Below are 21,847 nucleotides of genomic sequence, written 5' to 3'. Positions count from 1 at the left end.
GCAGAGAAAACCTTGAATAACAAAATAAAATGTCTTACCATAAAGGCCCAAGAACAAGAATTGCAGTGGACTTCTCATCAGAAGCCACACAAATAAGAAGAGAGTGGAGTGAAATACTTAAAGTGTTGGGAAAAAAAACCAAACAAACAAAACTGGAATTCTATATGTAGCAAAGTTATTCTTCAAAAGAGAAGGAGATAAAATGACTCTCTAGAGAAACAAAAACAGAATTTATTACTTACAGACTTGAACTGCAAGAAATGTTAAAAGGAATTCTTCAGGAGAAGAAAAATAATAAAGATGAAAAACTCAGATTTATATAAAGAAAGGTAGACCATTGGAAAAGGAATAAATGAAGGTAAAATAAAATATTTGTTTCATTTTTAAGTGATCTAAAATATAACTTTTGTTTAAAATAGTAACAATATACTGAGTGATATGTCATATGAATAAGTGAAAAGAATAACAATGTCATAAGAGCTGAGAGAGAGGATTTCAGAATATTCTATGATAAGGTAGCTACACTACACTTGAAGCACTTTAGTGTTATTTAAAGGGAGGCTTAGATTAGTTAAAAATATATATTGGGAGCTGTATGGCAACCACTAAAAATATTAAAAAGAAATATAATTGATATCCTAAGAGAGGAGATAAAATCAAATCATTGCATGAAAAAGTAAAAACTTTTTTTCCCATTGTATCCCTGTAATCTATAAATCTTATAGAATAGAGCAACATACATGTGTGAAATGAATAAGTTTATGAGTGAAAAAGTTACATGAAATTTGGTCAGCACTGAATGCTATGAATACACTTGTCAGATTTTTAGAAAGATTAAAATGACTGAAAATTATTAAAATAAATATTAGCGCTGAATGTGTAGAAAATTAATAAACAGAAACTTCAATTAAATAGAGTTGGGAGACCAGAAGGGGGGCTCTCATGCTCTGAGGCAATAGCAGAGCCCAAGAGGAAGAAGGAAGACTCTTACTTCTTGGCAAGGACTCAGCCAATGAAAAACCATGGACTCTGTTTACTATGGCCCTCCCAACTTCCCTTTCCTTTCTATAATAGTGTTCTCCTTTTGCCATGCAGGGAATTTGCATGTGACTCACCATGGTTGCAGACCCTGAATTGAAATTCTCTGTTGATCCCCAGCAAACTCATCTTTGCTGGAGAAATATGTGGCAGTCTATTTGTTTCAGGTCAACAAAGATTTCAAAAAACTTGTTTTTCTTTTATAAAGATATTCATGCAAGTATCCTACACACACATACACAAAACCATACAGAGTGATTTGCTTAAAGCAGGAAAAACAAGAATTTTTTCCACCTTTTTTTCTGTAGAGGTCAATATTTGTAGAGAAAACAACTGAACCTCTATTTCACAAACATTCATCAAATTGAATTTCTTAAATCAATATTTTAGTTTTTTAATAATAAAACTGCAGTTATCATAATTGAAGATCAATATTTCACAGTTTTATATATCTTGAATTTTGTCAAAGCACTCAATTAACAGCAGGAAATTGTTTTCCTTTGATAGCATCATTTAAGTGTTTTCTTCATTTACATGTCTAACATTGTTGTAATTACAAGATGAAATTAGTTTTCAGAGCTGGAATGAGATAATTATGTTTTTTGTGCTGAACTTCTTTTACAAAATATACATCTCTAAAGTAGTCCTGAAAATAATTTCAAAATAATAAGAGATTGGTCCATTACTAAAATATGTTAAATAACTTACCATTGATTTACTATTTAGTAAAATATATGTATCAGTCATCAGAACACTACAGTTATTATTCTGTATGCAAAATAAATGGTTATAATTAGACTTTCTTTTGTCTTCTCATCCTTTAAATCTGGGTTTTTTTCTCTGTCCCATTTTCTATGAAAGTCACATAACACATTCAGTTTTCTAAGACAGAACAACGCTTATCCCTCTCCTTAAACTCTATCTGCATTGCCTCATTTGGCAAAATCCATAACAAGTTACATGGTTCTGCAGCTGAATTCCATAAAACGTAACTGCCACCACATGTAGAGGCTCTTGTGATTTGGCATTTGCTTTCCCCCTAGGCTTATCTTTGGCCTACTACCAATTCATGCCCTGTTTTCCAAACATATGTATGGTGTTTGCCTCTGATGTTTGGTCTGTCCAACCACTGTTTGGAAGAGCAACTTTTTCTTGTAAAAGTTCTGTCTTCCTGTTCCAAGACTGATTATAATTCAGCTTCAAAACAATTTGATTTGCTCTCCTCCCTAACTTTTGGGATAGGCAAGCTATTCAAACTAGGCCTATTAAAATTCTGCCCTTGGAGGAATACGTATATTTAAATATTAAAAGACAACAACAGCAGATACACACAGACACACACATACATATATAAACAACTATATACATACCTATATACACATATACACACACATACACTGGAAAAAAGGGAAATAAAGGAGTCCGTCTTTAGTAGTTGGAAATGTATATGAGTACCTGAAGCCTGAAGCTTATGCAATATCGAGGGCCCAATTTAAGAAAGGAACACACTTTTAATAACAAGAACCTAGAAGGGTCTTATGTCCCTGAGGGCCACTGAAGGTTAAGTTTCATTAGCTGTATTTTAGAGGTGATAAGTCATTCCTATTTTAAAATTGTAAAAGTCAAGGATACTGAAAATCTATAAGTGGAAACTTAATTAAATAATTGGACTCAATTGGCAAAATTAATACCAAATTGTGAATGTCTTTCTATCATATATGTACAGGTTAAATTTATGTGTACAGCCTAAATTTAATCAGTTGGCAATGTTGTGTTTATAATTATTTGATAGAATTAAATCAGTTTAAAAACATATCTGATAGTATTTGGTCGCAAATTTTAACTTACATTGCAGTATTTTGTGAATTAATGCACAAATAATTAAAAGACATCCTTTACAAATGAGTGTTAAGCATTTAATATTCATTAATAATCTTGACCAGTTTAAGAACCAACTTAATTATCATCATATTTAATTTTTAAGTTAACCCCATCTTATATTTAACTTATCCAAGATCAAATGGCTAATAATTTGGTGAGAATGTGCAGATGGTATGGTTTCTGATTCTTTGCCCAGTACTATTTTTACTGTACTTCACAGTATATCTTAAATATATTTGTCATTACTGCAATATAATTGTTTTCTTAATACCTTTCTTAAAAAATCTCAACTTATTAACATTTTAAAATATATAACATTATAAACAATACATATATTTGTCAAAGTATACTTATGATAGAACAGTTCTGAAGTAAAATGATTGCCACTAACACATATATTATGGGTGGCTGTCTAAATCTTAACTTATCGTGTTCTTAAAATGTCATCTTGCCTGCATATTTATTTACTTAAGCTTTTAAAACTCCAATAAACCATTGCATTTTAGTAATATATTGATGAGATATTTCCATATTTGAACCATGTCACTTGATTGAATTGCCAAGCTTTCTTCCAGTCTTCCATTTTTTCACAATATCTACTAAGCTTCCCAATTTCAAAATTTAGGAGAGCTGTTTTTTTGTTTTGTTTTGTTTTTTTCTTTTAATCAGAAAATGTTGGTACTGGAAAGGTCATAAATGAATACTTCTATAAGTACATTTAAAAATCAATTTTTAAAAAGTTAATTAACATGCAGTACAAAAAATGCAATTTTGAAGCCACTTATTATATTGCAATTTTAATAATTAAGTCTTATTTTTGTTAAGAATTAACTCATTTCATGTCACTTTGCAAAACACATTGAGATGTGGATAGATGAGTGAGTAAGAAATAACATCATGTACTTTAATTACTTTATATGTTTTAAAGGCAAATTAGTGTTTGGTATTATAACATTGAAATAAATTTATTACCCTTTTATTAAACATTAATTCCTACCAACTACTATAAACCATTTCTACTTTTGTACTAGTGTACAGCTTTCTCACGCTCTCTCAAGTTTCTAGAAAACTGTAATTGCTTTATGTTAGTAAGTATAATATAAATACATTTACCATTAAAAGTTGATCAGAATATTTTCTATAAAACATATTGATTTTGGTGTAACAATGCATGCTAAAGAATTTCTTGATTACTCATTTTTCAGTGAATGACTCATGGACTTTTTTGACGAGTAGATTTAAAGATAATATATCATTATACTAGTGAAATGCTAACAGAATATCCTCCTTTCAACAAGGACCAAGACATAAATATTAAAATTCTTTTTATAAACCTGAGATCTAATTAACAGAAATGGAATCGGGGTTTCTTTTTAAAGTTATGGAAAAACACTAACAATCTGACACTATGTTCACAGTTAAGTTAAAAAAAAGATTGTTTTCTGAATTTTAACATTTCAAAAAGTAAGTGAATCAAGAGTATAATTTTTAACACATAATACATAAAATAAAATTCTGAAATTGCAGTTCTACATGGTCGTTAGATGATCCTTTTCAATTGTTGGCATATATCCCTTAGTCTAATTCGTTCATTTCTTCAATTCAATTGTCTTCTGACTTTAAGCAACAGTATATGAACTCATTGTTATTACCTAATTATAAGTATAGAAGATTTTGATTTTCTAGTTTGCACAGTGAAGAACCTACTTTATGTAAAAACAGACATTTTTAAAAAATTTTGTAAAAGGAAAGTCACGTTTCTCCAGAAATAGTTGTCAAATGTTTGTGTGAATAAACATCATTTGAGGAGTCTGTGTAAAAAGCATGTTCTGAGACCCACTCTGAAAAACCCTAAACCACTGTACCTGAGTTAAGGGCCATAAGTCTGCATTTTTTAATGAGTACCTCAAGTGATTCTAATGTCAAACTCTGTATATCATGATGACTCATAATCAGAGAACTAAAATGATTTTTTAAACTTCTCCTGAAGCAACTTTATGCTAGTAATTAGAAATGTTAGCAATTCACCATCCTTACAGAGAATAAGGACAATTTTAGCTCTCATGGTTCATTCTCACTTTCCAAACAAAATCTGATATGGAATCGTAATTTGTTCATTACTTCATTGATTTGATCAGCCAGTCATTGTCACTCTGCAGCTATTCATTTGGTACCTCGTATATTGAGACTGGAGATACAAAGAAGAAACTCTTTCATGAAGTTTGCAGTTTAGTGAGGAGAAACAGTAATGACATAAGTCAGTAAGACTGAGAAAGACAAATACTGGATGAGGTCACCTATCTGTGGAATTTTTCAGAAAAACAAACTCACTGAAGCAGAGATCAGATCTGTGGTTGCCAGAGGTGGGGGATAGTAGATGGTGGAATTAGGTGACGCTGGTCAAAAGGTACAAACTTAAAAGATAAATTAGCTCTGGGGTCGTAATGTTCAACATTATGATTATAGTCAGTGATACTGTATTATTGTATATTTGGAAGTCGCTAAGAGAGTAGATCTTTAAAGTTCTCATCACACACACACACAAATTGTAACTGTGAGGTGATGGATGTTAACTAATCTTATTGTGGTAATCATTCTGCAATATAGTCACATATGAAATCATTATGTTACACACCTTATACATATATAATGTTGTATGTCCATTACATCTCAAAAGAAGTGGGGAAAAACTCTAAAAAATCCAACTGTAGTATGTACCATGAAGTGGGAATCAATCAGGTTTGTCAGGAAAGCAGAATCGTTATGAGTGTTCTGGGATGTATTAATTTTCTATTGCTGTGTAACAAATTACCATAGAATTATCAGCTTATAACAACACAGATTCCTTATCTAACTCACAGTGTCTGTGAGCTAAGAATCTAGATATAGCTTAGCTAGTTTTGCTGTTCAGGGTCTCACAAAGCTCTAGTCAAGGTGTCAGCCAGGCTGTCTTCCTTTCTGGAGCTTGTTTTCTTCCAAACCCCTGTGGTTGTTGGCAGAATTCAATCCCTTGCAGCTGGAAAAATGAGACCCTCAGCTCCTAGAGGCTGTCCATGGTTTGCTTCCAAGTTACTCCCTCCTTAGACAGTCTTGCCATAACATCTTGTCTCCTCAAGAAAAGCGGGAGAGGATCTCTCTGCAATCAGCTAAGACACAGCCTTATATAATGTAACATAACCAAAGGAGTGATAACCACATTGACTTCACCATATTCTATCGATTAGAAGCAACTCAAAGTTTCTCCTGAATTCCAGGCATTTTCTGCACTTCTTCCATTGTAAACCTATGTTCCTCTATAAAGTCAGAATAAGTCACTTCAATCAGTATGCTAACCTGCTTCTTTGCTTGTTGGTCAACTGGTCTGAGGATCCCAATATGTCCAAGTGGCACTTTGAACTAACCAGTTTAAGGAAAACTTTATTCTTCCATTAATCCTACCTCCATTGGGAAATAACATCTATAAAACAGCAGCCAACATTGCAAGATAGGAAACAAACGTTTTGTTGATGGATTGATAGGGGTAATAGTAAGAGGGTTCACTTACTTAACACAGTATGATCCATAAGGAGGCGATATACCCGCTAAGCAAATTGCCACATTTGCCAATTTACAGTGAAAGAAAATAACTAGATAAGATTATTGAGACCTCCATTGTCCATAATTATCTGAATTTAGTCAGAGATAAAGAATCACGATGAGAATTATGAAAGTCATGGATATTACAGGAGTGAGGAGCTGAGAAGTAAAGATCGGTTGAATGAGTAGACACAAAGATGGACTAACAACACTTCATGAAGCATAACACAGATGAGCAAATTGGAGCTTTTGTGGGGAAAGCTGAGAATCCAAGCATGTCCCTGCCAGCTCCTGGAAAAGTCTATGGAGGCTCTTGCTACAACCACACTTCTGGGGCCACTACCACTCATGAAAGATTAGCACTCAAGATGCAGAGTCCTGGGCTAAGCAGTGGTGAGTGAGATTCAGCTGAAGCCCTATTGACAATTCTCTGTTCATTACCATATCTGACCTCAAAGACTTACAGAGTAATAGTGGCCGCTTCATTTCCATCATTTAAATTATATGCAAGGTCCTCTTTGGGCTAACTCTATATACAGTGACAGAGACTCTGGGAAACATACTTCCCAGCTTAACCAAATTAGCAATGGTTAGGGGTTCTGGATTTAGTAAATAAAAGTACAGGAAACCTAATTAAATTTGAATTCTTAATAAACAATTCTTTTTTTTTTTTTAGTATTACTATTGCATGGGACTGATACCATACTCTATTCTATTCCACATTGCCCTACTCTAACTAGTATTTTTAGTATTAAGTATTGATTTAGTATTATTGAACCATGCAATATTTGACACAAACTATACTAAAAGAAGTATCTGTTGTTTACTTGAAATGCAAATTTAACTGGATTCCCTGTATTTTGTCTGACAATGCTAACAACAGCACAATTTAAAACAAATTACCTGGAAGAGAATGGGAGCTGTAGCTGCAGGGGTAGACAGGTTGAGGTCAGACTATAAAAAAATCTCAAACTCCATATCGCCTCTAGTATTCAAGATTTTTTCATCTATGTGTTCTCATTTGAGAACACCTTCATAATAGCTTCACAATTTTTTGATTAAATAATTAGAAGATATTTAGAGATAATGAAATAGATGATAAAGAATTTAGTTGTTTACATTAAGTCCTTATGATAAATTATTTCCTTTATATTAGCTTGGCTATAAATATTTATTACCACTTACAACAAGTATTCACAGGGATCTTTTAATATGTTGATATCATAAGTCCTATATCTATCACAGAAACACAATTTCAAAAATTAGTACCAGTGTTTGCATTGAGGAGTTATACACAATAAAGATTTGTACAAAATAAGTAGGTAACATTTTTATTTAATTAGCTCTTAACAGGATATATATTTACTATATATGTATTGTAAAAAATATAATAATTAAAATTTAAAAAATCCATATGCCCAAAAGAAACCACAACAAATTGTTGGTAATGTTTCCCTTCATAATTGAGAATGCACTGAATAATCTATACTAATTCTATATTTTAATTCTTAGATTACAAGAATATTATATGGTGGTGGTGGAATGAATTGGGAGATTGGGATTGACATATACACTAATAAGTATAAAATAGGTAACTAGTAAGAACCTGCTGTATAAAAAATAAATAAAATAAAATTCAAAAAAAAGCATATTATAGGGCTTCCCTGGTGGCGCAGTGGTTGAGAATCTGCCTGCCAATGCAGGGGGCACGGGTTCGAGCCCTGGTCTGGGAAGATCCCACATGCCGTGGAGCAACTGGTCCCGTGAGCCACAACTACTGAGCCTGTGCGTCTGGAGCCTGTGCTCCGCAGCAAGAGAGGCCGCGACAGTGAGAGGCCCGCGCACCGCGATGAAGAGTGGCCCCCACTCGCCGCAACTAGAGAAAGCCCTCGCACAGAAACGAAGACCCAACACAGCCACAAATAAATAAATAAATAAATAAAAATTAAAATTAAAAAAAATAGTAAATATATATTTTTTTAAAAAGCATATTATAATAGGTCTAAGACATTTTAAATAATTGTCCAACTCCTGAAAGTGTAATGATTATACCTTATTGTCTTCCACTTTGCATATCTAATATTTGTCCCAAAAGAACATGATTTATCACATTATTTTAAGAGTTTAATAGCGATATAATATCTGCTCTTCCTATAGTATAAATATAATTATATTAGTTCAAAATATATAGATTTTATGTAATTATAAATCATTAAGTTTTGTTTTATATGAAAAGCTATGAAATAGCATAGAATAAAGCATTCTTATGCTTTTTATTTTTATGGCATCTTACTAAAGGATACAGGCTATATGCAATGAAATTTCTTTAAAATAATAGATTTTGTAAGCTGTCTATAGTTCTACCACACTCAGGAATATAATTGCAGAAGATAAATTTGCATACTAGAACCACTTGCGGCAGTCTCTTAATCTGTGTGGCTGGTGCCTTATAATTTAGTCATAGTCAGAAATAACTTTCTTCTACCTTCTTACCCCTGAAAGCATTCCACTGATATCCTTTTGTTCTGTTGAAACAGGATTGGCAATGTATACATTATTTGAAACTAATAGCTCAAACCTGCCCTCATAGAAGAAGTTGTAGATGCCCTTTGAATACTTGGCCCTAGATGTCTATCACAGTAGGCAATTAATTTGGTACATTGTTACTATATTCAATTCTTGGCCTTTCTGCCAATACTGCCAGACAAATATTCTAATTAATGCCAGTCAAAATGGTGATTTTGTGGTATGAACATTTTAAGGGCTAAAATACATTTAAATACAAATTTATACTACATCAGTTTCAAAAATATCTAGCAGATGGCAATTTGAATTGAATATCCATTTGACCTGGACTTGGGCCTCATGCCCAAGATTCAAAATTTTTCAAAATTTATGAGCAATATAGACAAATTTAGTCCTTTTTAAGATTTTTTTATCACACCATATAATTCCAGGTTGTATTAATGTTATGTTGAAGGAATTTGCTTTGAAAACTTATCTTTCCTTTTGTAAATGATATTAGATTGTTTATTGAAACTTTGTTTCTATGTAAGGATCATTGAAACTAACTAATAGGGCACTTGAAATATTGATGCTACATCCAGTGAAATTTAACAGAAGAGTATATCTGAACTTATATGAGTTTATATACCTGGAAGCATAGAAATACTGACCATGTTTATTGTTTTTAGTACCGGTTGTTTATTTCAGTTATCTTCTCATCTCTATAATGTTCATAATAATAGTCTGTAGGTCTCCAATATTATATGACTGCATCTAATTTCACAGAGGGATGTGGCTTCATGGGCTAAATCAATTTGTAATGTATAGCCTTCTGATAAGGGCTATGAATTTTGATGCTAATTGCTAGATATAATTTCAGGGCACTTTTTATCAAGGATCATCTTAGGCAGAGAGACTAAAGTCCAAACTGAAACCACATTTGTAGAGTTTAGTAGAAACAGTGTCATAGGCAAAAGAAAATGTTATCCAAATGAGAAAATAATTGTAAAGCTGGTGTTTTGAGAAGAAGAAGAGAGAGAGAGAGAGAGAGAGAGAGAGGATTTTAAACAAATTTAAAAGGTACTTAAAGAGATGGCCCAGGGTGAAGGGAACCTATGTTCTAATCCTACTTCTTTGACCTGTGAACTTGGGGCCTGTAGTAGACAGAATAATGGCCTCCCTCAGGAGGTTCAGATGCTAATCCCAGAGAAAGACTTGATAGACCATTGCTGGCTTTGAAGTGGAAAGGGGTCTGTACTTCCAGTTTCTGGCCTGACATGTAAAGAGCATGGAAGTTCTCACTCCTTCCTCAAAATAAAGAAAAAGCTGAAGAAACTGAATATCAACTTTCCTTAGATCTATAAGAAAAGTGAGGTCAAGGATAAATCACTGCCCTGAAAGCTGGAGAGATGGATACCAAAAATCACAGCTTTCCAACACCACAGCCAAGAGCAAAAACCCAAGCTGGTGCCAGAACCTATGGGAACACTTCAAATGTTATTGACAAATTGCCAAAGGTGCAGTGTAAACTAGCTTGAAATCAAAACGCCAGGGGCCAAGTTTGGGGGAACAGAGCTCACATTTATGAGTTTTACCTCCAGGATCCTTACCAGTTTCTCACACTGAAGATCAGAGAAAGATCCCCTTATGCTTCTTGTAGTTGGGAGAGGAAAAGTAACCATTTTGAAATACTCCCAAACATTCTGTTCCCTTTATAAAGGACTACACTCAAAAGAAACTATTTTACCAGAGCTTACCAACTTTGGGAAAGGGAAATTACACCCTTACTAGCCTTCTCACCTACAGGGGGAAAAAAGTGCTGAGAAGCACTATTGAAGTCACATCCTCAGAGCACACGCTCACTAAAAAACTGAGACCTAATCATAGGACTATAGGATGCTTCCCCTAACCCCACACCTTACCCCACAGAGACCAGGCTCCTGTACAATCAGGGATTACAGCTAAAAGGACTGCAAAGCTCAGACTCTTTTTAAGAAGACAAGCAGGAGACAAAATGAAAGACACTAGAGTAAACATTAGCCTCTAATGCATACAGCTATAGCAAACATTAACACAGTTTAACCTCTTGCCACGTAAACTTAACACCTCCCACTAAAGGCCTGTTTACTTCAGTACCTTTTTACCCAATACATCACGTGTGCTTTCAGCAAGGTATTATAAGCCATGCTAAAAGCAAACAACTAAACAAATGAATGAAAAACCAAAAACAAACAAATAGAAAAAACCAGTTCAATAGACAAAGTGAGCATCAGAATCCAGACTCAGGTATAGCAGAGATTTTAGAATTATCAGACTGGGGACTTAAAATAGTTATGATTAGTATGCTGAACTAACGGAAAAGTGGAAAACATGCAAGAACTGATGGGTAACGTTAAGAAGAGAAATGAAAACCCTAAGAAAAAAAATTTAAATGCTGGAAGTCAAAAACATTATAACAGAAATGAAGAGTGCCCTTTGGACTCATCAATAGATTGGAAATTACTGAGGAAAGAGTCAGTGAGCTAAAAGACACGTCAAAAGAAACTTGGCAAACTGAAAAGCAAGAGAAAAATGAAAAAAAATCAAAAAGTACATCCAAGAACTACGGTACAATTATAAACAATGTAATACATGTAATCCAGAAGAAGAGAGAAAGGGATGGAAAAATATTTGAGACGCCGAGGCGTCTGAGGATGGAGGGCGGCAGCAGTGGTGGTGACTGAGCAGAGCCCAGTGACAGGATGTTGGTGTTGGTATTAGGAGACCTGCACATCCCACACCGGAGCAACAGTTTGCCAGCTAAATTCAAAAAACCGCTGGTGCCAGGAAAGATTCAGCACACTCTCTGCACTGGAAACCTTTGTACCAAAGAGAGTTATGACTATCTCCAGACTCTGGCTGGTGATGTTCATATTGTGAGAGGAGACTTCAATGAGAATCTGAATTATCAAGAACAGAAAGTCATTAACTGTTGGGCAGTTCAAAATTGGTTTGATCCATGGACATCAAGTTATTCTGTGGGGAGATATGGGCAGCTTAGCCCTGTTGCAGAAGCAGTTTGATGTGGATATTCTTATTTCAGGACACACACAAATATTTGAAGCATTTGAGCATGAAAATAAAGTCTACATTAATCCAGGTTCTGCCACTGGAGCATATAATGCCTTGGAAACAAACATTATTCCTTCATTTGTGTTGATGGATATCCAGGCTTCTACAGTTGTCACTTCTGTGTATCAGCTAATTAGAGACGTCGTGAAAGTAGAACGAATCTAATACAAAAAATCTTAAAGCAAGGCGTGTCCTGATGATTTTTCTGTTGGTTTTTTTTTTTTTTCATTTCCCTGTTCAACTCAAGTAATTAAACGTTTAAGAGCCACAAAATTGTATCACTTTTATAATATTTTACAGTAAAACATAATCTCATCTTCTGTTAATACAATGTTCTAAGCTTCTTATAAACTATAAGATTATATTTAGTTTAAGTATATGATTTCTATGAAAAAATGTCCACCACACAGTAAATGCTCACATGTTAAGAAAAATTTATCCTTGTAAATATCTTCATAGTTGATATTTGGAACTTTATTACCAAATAGTGCATGAGGGGAAAGAATCTAGATTTTCTTGTAGACATTCTTCTCTTCTCCAGTAATAAACAGTTACCTTTCATTTAAAAAAAAAAATTGAGCTGAGGAATTTCCAAAATTAATGAGAGACCAGAAACCACAGATTAGGGAAGCTCAGAGAAAATGAGCAGAATAAATAACAACAAATCTATACTAAGGCATGTCATATTCAAACTGCAAATAAAACAAAGACAGGAGAAAATCTTGAAATAAGCCAGAGGGGGAAAATACATATCCTACCTACAAATGAGCAAGGATAAGAATTACATTAGACTTGTGTTCAGACACCATGCAAGTAAGATATTTAAAACATTGAAAGGAAAAAACCCACCAATCTAAATTTCTGGATTCAGTGAAATTATCCTAAGTGAAGAAGAAATAAAGACTTTTTCTGACAAAAATTGAGAGAAAATGTTGCCAGTAGACCCACTTTGCAAAAAAATGTTTAAAAAAAGTCTTAGGAGTGAAAGAAAAATACTACAGGTCAGAAACTTGGATCTATATAAAAAAGGAAAAGTGGTAAAGAACAAATTCATAAAGATAAAGTATTTTCGTTTTCTTATTGTTAATTGATCTAACATAAAAATTTGTTCAAATAGTTATAGCAACAATGTATTTGGAAATTATAGTTTATAGATGAGTAAAATGAATGACAGCAATGTTATCAGAAATTGGAAGAAGAAATTGGGTATGCTCTGTTACAAGGTACATGCACAACCTGTGAGGTGGTACTGTGTTATTTAAAAGTGGACTTAAAGTTGTTATAAATGTATGTTGCAGACTCCAAGGGAACCACCAAATGAAAAATAAAAAATGAAAAAAGAGTATTATTAGTCTACAACCTCTAGAGGCTTGAAAAGTCAAAGAAACGTATTCTTCTATAAGACCGAAAAAAGAACTGGCAAAACCTTGATTTTAGCCCATTAGGACCCATGTTGAACTTCTGACGTAAAGAATAATTAATAAATAAATAAATAAATAAATAAATAAATAAATAAATAAATAAATAAATGTGTGTTGTTTAAATCCACTAAAATTGAGGTAATTTGTTGTAGCAGTAATAGGAATCTAATACATGACCTTTGGCAAAATACTTAGCATCTTTCATACAATTTTCCTTTGTTGCAAAATGAGTGGTTAGATTCTTATGCAAATTCCTATATTTGCAGTATTGTTAGAAAGAGTTCTAAGTTTAAAAATTCTTTCTTTCTTGTTTCCTTCTTTCTCTCTTTTATTTTCCTCTTCTCCTTCATGCATTTCCTTCCAAGACTTATTTAGCATCCTAAGTAAGATACTGTATGTACTTGAGAGCTACAAACAAATACATCAGAGAAAATTACAATATAATAAAAGTCAGAAAAAGTAATTATAGATAAAATTATAATTACATTGTAAAACTACAGTCAAAAAATAAGGTGGGAACAAATAAGACACAAATCTAAGTCAACTCTCCAAAATTCCATCATACTCCAAAACAGCATTTTTATTAAAAAAAACCCTTAGCATAATATTGGGGTTATAATACTATGAAAGACTGCAAGGACTAGACTGTCTTTCCAATCTGCTCTTAGCTTTTACTGAACAAAATTGAGAACACAGATTTCTTCATTTTGCAACCATAATGGCAGAGGGGAAAAATTAGCAGAGGAAGAGATTTCATAATTATTAGACAAGTCAGAAGATGCATGTAAAGAGACAACAACAATGTACAAATGCTATCCAATAGTACTCTCTGCAAAGATGGAAGTATTTTATGTTTGTGCTGTTGAATATGGTATCTGCCAGTCACATGTGGCTATAGAGCCTTTGAAAAGTGGTTTCTATGACTGAGGAGCTAAATTCTTAATTTTAGCCACTTTATTTAAAATTTAAATCCCTATACATGATGAGTGGCAACTGCAGTAAACAGTTGAACTCAAAAATAGTAATGATGATTAACTAGATCGTGAAACTAAAATCTCAAACTATGACCCTTCATATGCTTATATCCCAGACGAATTTTATCAAAATGAAATATTAAGTTGTATATTTCCAAGGAAAAAATGAAGGATGGTGTTCTTATCCAGTTAGTCATTCACCAGGAAAACTTTATCAGACATTATATTGTGAAAGGATCTGGAACATTCAGTGTTGCTAAAGGGACACCAGATAGTACTCTTTCATCTCCTGTGGTATTTGAATGCCAGGATTTACTTGTTACAAAGAAGTCTGCCCTATCTCCTTATGAAAAACTGTAATGATTTTCATTACCCTTTATGCTTACTTATAAAAATGTATTTATAATATGACTTAGATGTAAAAAATACGAGTCCATTGGATCAAGATAGAAAATGGTAACAGCTATTTTTCTTGGTATACTATGGATTAACACACTCTCTCTTCATGATAAGGTAGCCATTAACATTTTATTCTAGTTTATAATTTCATATAAGCTTTAACCACTAAAATATAACATGACATATCTCCTCTATAATAATTTTTTTAAATTCATGATAGCGCTTTCATTAAATACACTTTCTCATGTATGATAAGTTTCTCTCATTACAACATGGAAAGAATATTACTTAGGACACTGGCTATAAATACCTAATTAGAAATAATAATATAAATTTATGCTAAAATAAAAAGAGATTTCCCACAATTCTTTTAATTTATGATTGTCAATCAAACAAGTAAGAACAATTTCAAATGACCAATAAAAAGCCCAACTAAGTGATGGAAAAATGGAATCCATTATTGGGACTCTATGCTATGCTACATTTTTAGAGGCCTGATGCAATAGTGACAAAGGACAAGATGTTTAACCCAGCAGTTCTCAAACTTTTAGACCTTAAAGTTTATTCCACAGAAAAAATGAAATTAGTATTTAAAGAACTAAATTTTAGGAAGTGTGGTTCTGGTTTCTCTATGTTTGCAGCAACCAGTATTTAAAGCAGCGCTCAGGAGGGACTTCCCTGGTGGTCCAGTGCTTAAGATTCAGCACTTTCACTGCGTGTGGCCTGGGTTCAATCCCTGTTCCAGGAACTAAGATCCCGCAAGCCATGTGGCACAGCCAAAAAAAGAAAAAAGAAAGAAAGGTAAAGCAGCACTCAGAATATGTCTGCACCATGCCAAAATAACTAATCCAGTCAAACTGAGGTGACAGATTAATATGATTTTCAGAATTACCAATTTATTAATTTATGTATTTATTCCTTGCACCTAGTATGTGTAAGTAATAAGTAGTGGCACACAAAGTTGGAAGAGTGAGTGATTTTGACACACTCTGAGCACTGAATATTATTTTCCTTTTTTCAAATTAACTTGGCATAACATAATTATGCAATATAACATAATTATGAGATAAATTACATTATTTTTATTTATCCCTGGGTCTCTCTTGAAATGCTTCAGTGTTATGTGCCTAGAATTCCTCACAGATGCTGGTGTCATATGCATATTTATAATATATGGAAAGATAATCATTTTCCTCCTTTTAAAACATGATGTAGGAAAGTGAAGCAACTTCTGTCAATTTGTTTTTCTGTGCACTTTATAGGTAAGGATCACTAAGCTCCATGGATGGCATATTTTGGCTAACAGTAACAGCATGAAAGTTGGTGTATAGGTAATCAAAAGACAAATTCCTTGTGACACTCAGTCATCACTGTATATGTTACTCAATTTATGAATTCTGAAGATTATTTTTGAAGAGGATATTAAAGTGGAGAAAAACTATAAATAAATAAATAAAAATGGAGGTGAACTTTCTTCAATTAAATTAGCAGAAGTTACACCTCCATGATGTTCATAATCTTCAAAATGCATTAATATATCAGATCGAAAAGGGTCAGGGATGTAAAAGCACAGCTCCCAGTATCCAAGTTCCAGAGCACAGAGCAGCAGAAGGAGTTGAGGTGCAGGAGAGAAAAGGTGAAAGCATAGAGATGTTATCTTTATTGTCTACAATCCCAAATGTATTGTACTATACACATATATATTCCCTTGGCATCCATCTCCAGGACAGGACAAAAAAGGGAAGAGAAGAAAGAAATAGCATGCATCCCAGCAGCTGTACACAGAGGAGGCTCAGGAGAGACAAATATATACTAAATCACCATAAAAAATGTGAAATAATAGGGTATTACTGCAAGCTAGTCTGACCTCCTGCTCACCCTACAGGGACAGAAGAGGAAAGCTGAGAAGGGATGTGCACCCAAGGGAGGGACCTCACACATTTAGAGAGAAATTCATTCACAGTTACTGTATTATCATTTAATCAATTAACAGTTATTGAGAGAACAAATATATATTATTATATTCTTTCATTGCACTCTGAGAATTTTAAATTATATTTTCATTATTTCTTGATTGAGAGTCAAAGTTTTCATATTTCCCAATGTGTACACATATAGATATATATTTTCATTTTATAAACTGGAAGTCTTAAAACAGTTTTTAAATACTATCATAACTACATATTCCATATATATGTATATACATACACATATATATTCTCAATCTATCAGTTTAGGATTAAATATAATCTATATACATAATTGTGTCTTTCCCTTTCTCTCTTTCTATATATAAAATCTTGATCTGTCAACTGTGGATGGTTATAGAAGATAAATAAATTTAGAGCAATAAATAAATAAATGTTGGAAGTTAAGTGATGAACAATGGCAAAGTAGGCAAATTCAAAGAAAGTATGCTACTTTTGAAGTGAATGCCTGATAATGTTATCAGAGGTTGAAAGCATTAAATAATGCAAAGAAATTACATTATAATGCTGAGAAGAAAATGATCTGCAATTCACCATTATACTATCAGTAATATTTTGTCAAACCACGTAAAACAAAATCTCACAAAATATAATAATGTACTGAAATAAACACAGTATAGCAGTAAAAAATGTTCATATCTTAACCCTTGAAAGATGTAGTATATAAAAGAAAAGATGTATAGGATAATGACACAGCTCAATGCACACACACACGTACACACAAGCACTTACATATGGACACATTAGTGCTCTCTCTCACACATAGACACACACACAATAATCACGCATTATTTTCACGTAGAAAATCTCACTATATCCCCAAATAGGAATAGTACAAACCAAATTCCTTGATCATTAAGCAATAAAATAAGGAATATTAAAAAAAAACTCATATTCTAAGAGAAAAAGAAGAAATAATGAAAGAATCAACAAAAGAAAGAAAAGCGAACCAAAGAATTAACAAATCAATGGAAAAGGAAGGAAAGAAAGGGAGAGAGAAGAAGGAAGGAAGGAAGGGAAATTGAACATTATTGCTGACAGAATTACAAAAAAACAGAATAACAAAAAATAAATAAAAAGCATTAATTAATAAAGAAAATTTTGCAATTAAATGACTAGAAAACAATAATATAAAAAGATCATGATTTTCTGATAAATAGGAACACTGATGAATAGATAAGAGCTGATTTTTTGAAAAAAATATCAGAAGCTAATACATTCAGAAAAATAGAGCAAAATTAAAAACACAAATATACAAAATTATAAATGAAAAAACACCCAAAAGCATAGAGAAAATTTTAATAGTTATAAATCATTTTACTGAATCACATGCAAATAAATTTGAAATGATGATCTTACAACTGTGTCAAAAATTTTTAAATAAACTTAAAAACAGATAAATAAATAAATAAACGTAAGCCAAATTATTATGTGGTAGAAAAAATAAAGATAAGTTGTCAAACAACTTTCACTGCAGAGACACCAAAACAATAATTTTGAGGCTATTTAAACAATGGGTAAATGCTTTCTACACAAGGGAAAATGATTCCACACCTTTGGTGATGACTCTCTTACTAATTTACACATGAGCCAGTCTATGAACTACAGCTACCAAGTCAACACTGAGATATTCAGAATTTCTCCCCGACTTCTTGGGATCATGTCACAGATTATAAAATATGGAAAGCCAAATGATTATTTTTTCAGGATGACAAAAACTAAAAGGTATCTATTGTTTTTCTGATATCACAGAAAGTAAAGTAACTTAAGGCTCTTATTCTGCTCAAGTCTCATAGTTGAAAATAGGCAGTCAGAATCAAACCCTGGTCTATTCAACTCCAAAAACTTTGTTCCTTTCATTGTTTGTGCACTTTAAAGAAAATGAGTTTATTATTTGAAACAAATTATAGAAAAAGTTTCTTCACATGACTCCAAAATAATAAGCTAGTTTGCTAGAAAAACTCCATAGGGTTGTTTTGCTTTGTTTTTGCATATTTCATAAAAATGTATATAACGTCTGTAGATAAAAGTGTTTAGAACATTTAATTGATTTGTCAAAAAAAAAAAGTCAGGTATTCTTTCCTGTGACTAAAGTGGATATATACATATCAAAACTAGCAGGATAGAAAGATATGTGGAATAAAAAGACCTTTGACTTTTAAACATAAATTTTTTATTGCCAAGGTTTTAATTACTTTTGTGATGTTGGGAGTCAATGATTGTGGATATCAAATGACATGCGGTCTAATACCTTTTTTTAAAAAAGATTTGGAGAAGATTTCTCACTTATTCTTTAATATTAGTGATTATAATTTCATAACAATTACAATTATTTTCCTTTACTTTGTGCTGAAACCTCTAAAAATGGAATACCCCCCAAATATTTTTAATGAGAAAAATCTAAAAAGTGTTAGAACTTTTCTCATCTATGTTTTTCTCCTATTTACTCCTTATTCTCTTTACTTTCCACTTTTTGACTGTGGAATATGAAAGCTTTTTCCACCAAAATTATTACTGTTAGCCTTGGGGATAAGTTGTTTCTTTCCTCGACTTAGACACAGTTCAATCTAGATACTCTAATAATTGTTGTGTTTTAACTTCATATTTACTGCATTGTTCAAGGTTGTTTTTTTTCATGCTCTGTTTGTGTTTATAGAGAGTTTGTCCAAAAGTGAAGACATTTCTCATATTTTATATTTGTTACATTCCATGAAGCAGCATCATTTAAATGCCATTTCCTTTCTTTGTTGATGATATTTCCTTTTAAATGACTTTCTATGATGAGGTTCACATACCAAAGTGATTTCGTTTTGTTTTGTTGATAATTTGCATGAAAGAAACCTATGAAACATTGATGGTAATTGGGTAACTCTAGTGACTATAGCTAGCTCACTCTCATTCCTGTAGTTTTATTATACAAGTACTATATTCTTTTATGAAGGAGTATGGCAATATGTGTCTTAAAATGAAAAATGCAAACCTATAAACAGGTTTATACAGTCGTGTGGTAATATTTAAATCAATGTTATCTATCTGTGATGCTTCTAACTTCATAGAATGATTCAAAACATTTCACATTGACAATGAACCAGCCAGAGCTGATAACATTCATTTGGCAACTAAAAATGAGTTACCCTTTTGGTAATTCTAAAACTGTTGAATTTATGATTTTTTAACTTCATGACCTAGTTTACATACATCATTGAAACGTAACCTCAGGCCATGCAGTCAAGTTTTTTTTTCTTTTGATAACTGTTTGTTAATATCTAAGTCTGCCCAGTTGTTTTGGTCACATTGGAGTTAATATGTGTTTAGGTCCGAGCTGCTACATTTGTTAACTGGGTGCGTTAGTCAGTTTGGATTAAAATCCATTTAAGGAAATGGCCTGTTCTACTACAGAGTAGACCTTGTAAGGACAAAGACATGGATAGATATGTATGAATCATTTCAGGTCATTCTATTGATTCTATTCAATTTGCTGTATAAAGTTTGTGGTTTCAACTTATTTTAAATAAAAAATTTTCTGCCAAATGTCCAATGTTCTGAATTTTGAACATTAGCATATTAATTCCACTCATTAATGCCCCAGAAATATAAGAACTGAAAAAAAAATCTCAAAAAATTCAAAAGAGTGTTCCTTGAAGGCTCACAAGGAATTGCTAACAGCAACCCTCTAAAGACTTTTCTGGGGAAAAAAATGATAGTTATCTGTCAGAGATTTATACCCAAAATGTTTCCTAATTAAGTTTAATCAATAATCTTTTAGCCCTCCTGGAACAAAATGTATTGTTAAATAACCACTGATTCCAGAAAGTCTCCTATTATTTTTATATCACATTCTTGCATGGCTGAATAATATTATTTTACTTCAAATTTATTACTTGTTTCCTGATCATGTGTGATTGTTGTTGTCATAGTTAGTGATATATTAGAAAGAGAATGGCAATTGGAGTCAGACAAATCTAGGATAAAATTCTAGCTGCACTAATATCTAGTTGAGTAAATTTCAATCAAGTTCTGCAATTTTTGATTAACTTAATAAGCATGGATTATTTCAAGGATTAAATAATAAAGTGTCTAGGGTTCATAGAACCAGTGTAGTACTTAGTTGGAACTCAATAAATTTTTCTTTATCCCATCTTCTTATTCTCTTCTCACTGGTATTACTCTACTTCTCCTAAAGATCATTTTATATTGTCCAGTTCTTGAATTATATTCTTTTCAATGTCCAGTCTTTTTCTGAGAACTTGTTGCCCTTACTCTCGCTGCATGGATCAATCCTTTTTGATAAGCAAGTTGATCTACAATGGCTCAATACAAAAGGTAAAGATTTTATGAAGGCTTCCAGAAAAAAAAAATCTTATTTACATTCCAGAGAGGACATGAGATGGAATGATGCTTTAAGAAATTTCAAGTATTGTCATCTCTCCAGAGACTAGTTTTATGTCCCAGAAAATAGCAGCCACACATTTCTAACATCACTTTAACAATCACTGTCTCACTTGACAATCATCCCTATGCTTGCAATTCTTATCCCTGAGAGGAGGGGATAGAGGTTATTTTCTCTTAAGAGACTCCTTTTCCAATAATATCAAAAAGCTTGATACTAACTTTAAGGCTCAAGGTAGACTCACTGATTTGTCTACTCATCCAAAACTTAGCTTTTCTTTCCCTCCTTGAACAGCCTCTCTATTGGAATTTTCAACATAAGTTCATATTCCACAAAAGAGGTTCTGGACATCTTTCATATTAACTATTAGGATAGTTTAAGTCTTGCTGTTCCTTAGCAAAACAGAAAGTATACACTAACTCCTTGGAGACATCTAATTGAGATATCAAGAAAAAGATACATATAATAAGAAACAAAAATGAGAATCCATGGATGCTCAATTTTCTAATTATACTGCAATGTCATTTTTTGGTATGAGATGTGAAAACCTGAACTTGTGTGGTA

At 32.5% G+C, this 21,847-nt stretch overlaps 1 pseudogene across 1 annotated transcript; it reads left to right on the top strand.

Moving 5' to 3' along the window:
• The first annotated feature begins 8,455 nt into the window (after positions 1–8,455).
• LOC309624145 (vacuolar protein sorting-associated protein 29 pseudogene) lies at positions 8,456–18,265 on the top strand (annotated as a pseudogene). Its single transcript, XR_014249919.1, has 2 exons — positions 8,456–15,552; positions 15,703–18,265. The product of XR_014249919.1 is annotated as a vacuolar protein sorting-associated protein 29 pseudogene (transcript).
• The last annotated feature ends 3,582 nt before the right edge of the window (positions 18,266–21,847 follow it).

This window comes from Balaenoptera borealis, assembly GCF_965194805.1.
Source record: "Balaenoptera borealis genome assembly, chromosome: 2".
Taxonomy (NCBI): Eukaryota; Metazoa; Chordata; class Mammalia; order Artiodactyla; family Balaenopteridae; genus Balaenoptera; species Balaenoptera borealis.
This window is presented reverse-complemented; position numbering and strand designations above follow the sequence as displayed.